The 8022-nt window shown below is 39.9% G+C and overlaps 1 pseudogene; it reads right to left on the bottom strand.

Moving 5' to 3' along the window:
- Positions 1-849: 849 nt before the first annotated feature.
- Positions 850-3351, bottom strand: LOC120375965 (annotated as a pseudogene).
- Positions 3352-8022: the final 4671 nt, after the last annotated feature.

Below are 8022 nucleotides of genomic sequence, written 5' to 3'. Positions count from 1 at the left end.
GTGTGGAAATGTTTGCTGGGTATTGTTTGGTGAAGGAGTGAGTCTATAAGCAGAAGCACGTGGAGAAGAGTCAGAGAGAAGGCAGTGGAGAAGCCAAGGAGACAGCAAGAGAAGCACTTGTAGTGTGATCCTGAAAGTCAATAGACCTTTTTGAGCTGAGTGCTGGCTGGAAATAGGCTTGGAATTGTAAGCAAAGAAACGGCCTCCTCTTTCATTCCTACTGTACGAGTTTGCGTACATTCTTTGTAAATACACAGGATTGCGTCAAAGGAATACCTGTCTCCATCATTACTTTCTCTCTTTAATGGAATTAATGGGCAATGCTCTGAATATTAGCTAACCACTGAGGTCAGAAGTGTAACAATACCATAGCAACATCTAGGTCCCATTACTATACTGAGGCTCTGTGCAGGCACAAAGAGCCACATAGATCCAGTTGAAGGTCCTGGTCTTAGATGCCATGATGATGAGTGCAGTTTAAATGTTTACACACAGGTCCAGTGGCGGATTAATGATTTTGCCGCCCCTTGGCCCTGAAATAATTGCCGCCCCCAGCGGCTAGCCCCATCTGAACTTGTTTTAGTTTTTTTACAAATTCGTTTGAACTAAAATAAATCTAAATATCATTAAAATAATTGAACATTTACAAGTTTTATTATAAATAAAATTACGAGTACAGCGGACCCTCGCTTGAACGTGCATCTGTATAACGCGATTTTGCTTATAGCGTGGGACCGCACATGGATCCAAAACGCTGCATTCAAGCAGGGATCTGGTGTATATCAAATATTTATTTTTTATTTTATGTAGATACAATGAAAGAAATAAAAGTATTTGAGTACTAAGTAATTACATTTGTATACGCCTACACCTTTGAGCGGCATACTTATTAATTAATTCTGTATAATCCAGAGAAGTTGTTAGATCCTTTTCAATTGTCAGGAGAGAAAGGAAGTTTAATTTTTCTTCAGTGAGATTAGCCCTCAAATAGTTTTTCACCCTTTTTAATGCCGAAAATGATCGTTCCGCTGAACAATTTGTAGCAGGTGTGCAAACGAACATTCGGAAGGCAATATCAAGATTTGGATATACTGAATGAATGTTTCGATTTCGAAGAAGGCTGCAATATCTTATAATTGACTTCTTTTCATTTTCAGGAATTTCGACACCTTCCAAATATGGTCAAAAATGTAGACACTCATTCATGAATGATTCTTCTAAATCTCCATGGTAGCATAGCTGTAATTTTTTAGCATGAACTGTTATATCTGCTGTTGAAGTATTGGTAACGTTAGAGAGAAACTGAAATCTGCCATAAATTTCTTGATACGCATTACTTCTGCATTTTAATTCGGAACACACAAGGTCTAGTATTGTTAAAAAGGTATCTACTTTAAATTTATCTCTACCACACATTTCCACTTCAACTTCGCGTGTCTCCTCAGCTTGCAGTTTATGCTTTCTTTTTTGCCTTGTGTCAAATACGTAGTCTTCAATTTCACATTTTTCTTTGGCTTTCTCTTCGTACATATCAAACTAGTCCTGTATAATGTATTAGTTAATGTATTAGTTAATGTATTAGTGAGTTGTAGAGTTCTACAACTGTCTGTATATTGATATAAACATTTTGCAGTTTTTGGCTAGTTATATGAAATCTTTCCAAGAGTGAGCTCCAAAATACAGCCATAAAAGCTGCCTCAAGTCGATCAAGTTTTCGCTGCAGGCCTGCAGCTTCATTGCGTGTAACAGGTTTTTCAGTAGCATCTTCCTTTATTGTATTTAAGGCTTTAATTATAGCATTCCAGTTTTCACTCAGATTATGACAAGCTTCCACTCGAGATGACCATCGAGTCTCAGAAAGTCTTTTTATTACTTTACTGCCTGGCTTCAAATTAGATAGTAAAATCTCCCACCGGTGAGTAGAGGCAGAAAAAAATGAATAAAGATGTTGGACAGTTGAGAAAAATGAACTTGCTTCTTGACAACTTTCTGCTGCACATACTCCAACCAGATTTAAAGAATGCGCAGAGCAAGGCACCTACACTGCATAAGGAATTATATTCTTAATTCTTGCTTGCAACTCGCTATGTACACCAGACATGTTAGTGGCATTGTCGTATGACTGGCCACGGCAGTTTGCGATATCTAATCCATAACAATCCAAAGTTGAAAGTAGGTAACTGTTCTGATTTTGTGGCCAGTATTTGGTAAAAAACAAAAAAACCTCTCTACTGGTATGCCATCATCATTTACATATCTCAGTATAAAAGCCAATTGATCAACGTGAGATATGTCGGGAGTTGAGTCAATGCTTATCGAGAAATATTTGGCTTCCTTTACTTCTTTAATAATATTTGCGATCACATTTGAAGCCATCAATTTTATAAATTCATTAGCTATATAGGATGAAAGATAAGATATGTTACCTCGACCTTCATTTCCGTAATGTGCAATGTGACTTGCTAAAAATGGGTCGAATTCTGCGAAAAGCTCAAGGGCCATCATGTAATTGCCATTATAAGGTGATCCAATTTTTTCCACCTTTCCTCTAAATACAAGTCCTCTGCTTGAAAGTTTCTTTACCACTGCTACAGTCCTCTTCAAAACATTTCTCCAATACATAATGTCTTCTTCCATTTGAAATTTTAAATTTGTATCAATTCTTCCAGATATCTCGCCTCTCCTCACCATTGACAGTACACATGTTTTATGTTCAGTCAAATTTTCATGTTCACGTAGTCGAGCTGATATGTTTTTCCAGTCATGGTATCCACTCGTTGCCAAACTAGAGATCCATCTGAATAATCGACATGGGGCACAAAATACGGCTCCTTTGCTCTCTGAATATACAAGATATTGCCGTGGCTTTACTTCACCATTTAAAAGATGTCGTTCAAACATTTTTTTTGTTAGAACACTCATTTTATCAGTATATTGTCTTTTTGAATTACTAAAATCACTATCGATATTTTGTTTAATACCATGCGTTGATAAATACTCAATTGTAGCATCATTCGATATCCATTGGGCTGGGTTGTCACTTATGATAGATATTCCAATGTCAGATTGAATTTCTGATTGACATGATTCGCAAATCTCTGCAGTATTGTCAAAGATATCCAGATCAGCATGATTCCTGGTAGTCTCTGATACGCTAGTATTTGGAACATTTTCTTCAACACTAACCGCAGCCAGAATTTCTTCATTAGTTTTAATATGTACTTTATACACATCAATATTTTCAATATCAACACCAATATTTTCACTTTTTACTTCACTACTTCTTTCAACTTTTCTTTCTGTCTCACTGTCGGCAGTAACAGATACAATAAAGGAATCAATTTTGCACATTTTTGCTATCATTTCATTTTCCCTTTCTTTCTTTCTTTTGTATAGCATTTTTTTTAACTGAGAACTGCTTAATTTCTTCCTTCCGGTCATATTGTTAATGCTTAGGACTGTCGCGACTCCAGTCCCGAGTATGTTGTTTACTAAATGGTGTCACGTCGCGCCGTCATTGGTGGTTTCAATACGCGCTATCATGATTGGTAGAGTTGTGATGTGCATGATGCTGCGATTACAAAAATGCTGGGCTGCTTTTTTAAATTTGCTGCCCCTGCAAATTTGCCGCTCTAGGCCTGGGCCTTGTTGGCCTAGGCGATACTACGCCACTGCACAGGTCACATGACTTTCTGAAGACGCCTTGCTTACTTTGCACACTGCTCTAGTTGCACAAGTCCCTTGGCAAAGCTATAGAAGAAGGTAGAAGGGACCTTCAGGTGCCATTGAATCCACCCCCTGTGCTGAGGGAGGCCCAACTAAACCTAGATCATCCCTGACAAATGTTTATCCAACCTGATCTTAAAAAACGCCAGTGATGGGGATTCCACAATTTCCATTGGAAAATTATTCCAGAACTTAACTACTCTTTTAGTTAGAAAGTCATTCCTAATATCTGACCTAAATCTCCCTTGCTGCAGACTAAGGCCTTCCTTTTTGTCCTATCTTCAGTGGACATGGAGAACAATTGATCACAGTCCTCTTTAAAACAACCCTTAACATATTTGAAGACTTATCAGGTCCCCCCTCAGTCTTCTTTTCTCAAGACTAAACATGCCCAGTTTTTTTATCCTTTCCTCATAAGTCATGTTTTCTAAATCTTTTCTCTTTTTTGTTGCTCTCCTCTGGACTCTCTCCAATTTGTCCACATATTTCCTGAAGGGTGGTGCCCAGAACTGGACAAAGTACTTCAGCTAAGGCCTCACCAGTGCTGAGTACATTGGGACAATTACCTCCCATGTCTCACATACAACACTCCTACTAATACACCCCAGAATCATATTAGCCTTTTTCGCAACTGTTTTACATTGGTGATTTATTCAATCTGTGATCCACTGTAACCTCCAGATCCCTTTCAGCAGTATTACCATCCAGCCAGATTCCTCATTTTGTATTTTGTGCATGGGCAGCAGGTATAATAGGCCAGGAAGGCTAAGCCATGCAGCTGCCATGGACCCTCCATCAGACACCTGGGCTGCGGTGGCCCTGCCTCTTCCTCTTCCCTGAAACCCCCACTGCCTGTGCTGCTGCTGCCTGCCTACCACTGCTCACCGTGTCCCTCCTCTTTGGGAGCAAGGGAGTTAGAAGGGAATGCAGTGAGCCAGCGGTGGGCGGGAGGGTCTGGAGGAGGAGTGAGGCGGCTTGGCTGTGCGCTGGGTATGATCAAGCATGGGAGGGGCAGGGGCTGGGGTGCGGCAGTGGGGGCAGTAGCTTGGCTTGGATGGGGGTGATGGTGGTGGTGGCTTGGCCCAGTGTGGCTAGGACCAGATTGGCACTCGGGGATGGGGGTGGGGGGTGGCCCATCATAGCTGGGATGGGCAGACTGGGACTCCTCCAGTTGCGGAGGTGCCCTCAGAGCTCCTCCTGTTACAGAGGGGGGGTTCGGGGCTCCAGATTCCGTGGGCGGAGTTTCAGGCAGAAGGGTCACAGCCAGCGGGTTAGCCTCCCCAAAGCAGGGGTTCATGTAGTTGTGCATTTGTTATTTTTGGTTCCTAGATGAAGTACTTTTCACTTATCTTTACTGAATTTGTCTTGTTAAATTCAGACCAATTCTCCAATTTGTTAAAGTCGTTTTGGATTCAATTCCTGTCATCCTAAATGCAACCCCTCCCAGCCTGGTGCCATCTGCAAGTTTTATAAGCAAAATCGCCACTGTGGTATCCAAGTCATTAATAAAAATATTGCATGGTACCGGACTCAGAACTGACTCCTGCGGGATGCCACTAGGTATGTTCTGCCAGTTTGACAGCAAACCGTAGATAACTACCATTTGAGTATGAGTTTTCAACCATTTGTGCACCCACCTTATAGTAATTTCATCTAGACTACATTGCCCTAGTTTGCTTTTGAGAATGTCGTGTGGTATTGTGTCAAAAGCCTCACTAAAATCAAGATATATCAGGTCTACCATTTCCCTCATCTACTAAGCCAGTGACCCTGTCAAACACTGACAGCTGGAACATTGAAATTTAAGAAATAGAACTGGATCTATAATACCCACATCCTAGCTCAAGGTTTACTGACTATGCCCCACAATATGACAGGCCCTCCACTAGTTTTTACTGTTAGATTTAAGATTCCACCTGATGTTTTCCCAAAATAAATTTGAAAAGCAGATGATTATTATTATCTTCATTTATAATTAGGCTTTAATCTATGGTGTGTGGCAGAGTTTGTGTATGTATTTGTACTGATAGTTTGATTATTAGTGTACATATCTTTGTGGCATGTGTCTTGTTTATGTCCCAGCATACATATGTTAGTATAACATATATAGGAAGTGATATTAGTCTGTGTATAAAATCTTTCCTTCCTTTAATAAATGGAAGCAATTAATCTCATGTGGTACTATCCTTCCCAAGAAAAAGTCATCAGAACTTTACATTTAAATCAGCCACAATTAATTTACTTTTTAGTGCATTTATACTCTTGTATGATTAAAATCGTTCCTAACTTGTTTAGATCTTTGCCTTTTTAGTTTTAAATAGGCCAACATTGCAGGTAAAATGTAGGTGAATCCTCTGTATTTGGCACTCTATATATCTACTAAGCTTTTGAGCCACAGAAAGTTTACCACTAATGGCTATTTGGTGCCACCTAGTGGTTAATAGGCCATTAGAACTGGTTTAATTGTATTCATATCAATTTCAAGGACATTTTCAATTTTTAATTACTCAATTTCAAACTAAACACAATTGTATAAGACTATATGTTTCTTGGGAAGAAAGCTACAAAATACAATGAAAACAAAGTCCTCTCTGAGATTCAACAACATTATTGAACAAGAGTTAGCTTCACCCACAAAATCCTTTGTTTTATATAGAACTGCATAATACTTTGCAAGAGGAACTGTTTTTAACTCTATGCCAGAAGAAAGGATTTTTGGCTCGCCAGTGATTGGGTTTGGGCTGAGTACTGGTAGGGTCAGGTGCAACCCCAGGAATATGTACTTCTCAGTCTGCACATGGAACATTCATTGATATCAATGGGAGTTCCATATGCAGACGGAAAACAGTTTGTGATTCATAGAAAGGAGAGGTTTAGTGGTGGAGATTGTTTGTACAAAGGATGTATTTTTAGCAGTCCAACTCTCAGTATTAACAAGTTTTGGGTGCATAATATACTGTGAATGTCACCAAAAAGTCTCTAAAAATGTTAGATCAATCCAGAGCCAGGCAGAAACCACAGGCTAAGTTATGACTCCCAGAGCTGTAACTGCATGGTGGGAGGAAGGAAGTGCACCACATGAGCAGCATTAGCTGGAAGCAGTGGACCAAATTCAGAGATGTTTAAAATGGCATCAGTTAAATTATTTAACAGTCAGTTGCATTCCCTTACAACTACTTATATCCACTCCAAGGGAGTGTGTTACTGCAAGAGGATCTAACTTACCTCACCTTAAACATCACCTCTGAATTATGCCCTTTATGTCTACAGAGACTGGAGGCAGGCATAATGCCTTTAAAGGGCACTGGGGAAGCATACTCACCACCAGTCCTCATCAGGAACCATGTTTATTCTGGTAGCACTTAAGGGCCAACCAAGAATGGTGCCCCACTGTCCTGGGTACTATACAAACACAGTAGTAGACAGTCCCTGCCCTGAGGAGCTTAAAAACTAAATTGACAAAATACAGGGTGGGGACAAGGGTGTAACAAACAAGCAGAGTGAACAATAGGATGGCAGCAAACAGTTTGTTTTCATGTTGTGGGTGTTTTTGTTTTGTTTTGGTAGGCTTAGTTAATAAGGGATGAGCCCAATGGAAAGAAAAGTACAGGAGCGGGAACACTGAAGAGAAGTGGGGTGAGGGGGAAAGGGCAGGGGAAAAGAGGATAAGTCCTTGCTACACCTGTATGGAAAGGATAGCATGAACTTCATAGTAAAGTGAAGCCACCTACATATTGTCAGGACAAGGCCATATCCCAGATCCTCTCCTTCATCCCCACGGTGGCAATGAGTGTCCCAGGAGCATTATTGACATCCTCTTTCTAATTGAGTGTAGACAGCCCTCATTATGGCTTCTTTCTCTGTGCAGGACTGGTAAGGAAGCATGGGGCTCCTGCACCCTCTCTCTTTACTTGTGCATCTACTCATGGGCAGTCATCATTTAGCACTAAGAATTACATATTAGAGTTCAGATTTATGTTGCTGAAAATTGTTTGGTTTTTTTTCAGTGCTGAACTTTTGCAAGTGCTCTTCAGTGGTTAGCTATTTAGAACATAAAATATTTCTCTGAATGGTTAGTTCTAGGATTTTAAAGTTATCTTTGCCAGTGAATGTTTAGAATTTGTTCTTAAGATGCAATTTCTCTTTGAGTGTATGATATGGTAGAGATGTTCTAAACTTTAGAAAACACTTTATTGAAATATTTGTGGTGAAGTCCTGCAATTCTTACTCACACAAAACTTCCACTGAGTTCAATGGGATCTTTTACCTGTATAAGGACTGCACACTTTGGGTGAA

This window comes from Mauremys reevesii, linkage group 1 (genome assembly GCF_016161935.1).
Source record: "Mauremys reevesii isolate NIE-2019 linkage group 1, ASM1616193v1, whole genome shotgun sequence".
In the NCBI taxonomy this organism is placed as follows: Eukaryota; Metazoa; Chordata; order Testudines; family Geoemydidae; genus Mauremys; species Mauremys reevesii.
The sequence above is the reverse complement of the archived record's forward strand: the minus strand, read 5'-3'. Positions and strand labels throughout refer to the sequence as shown.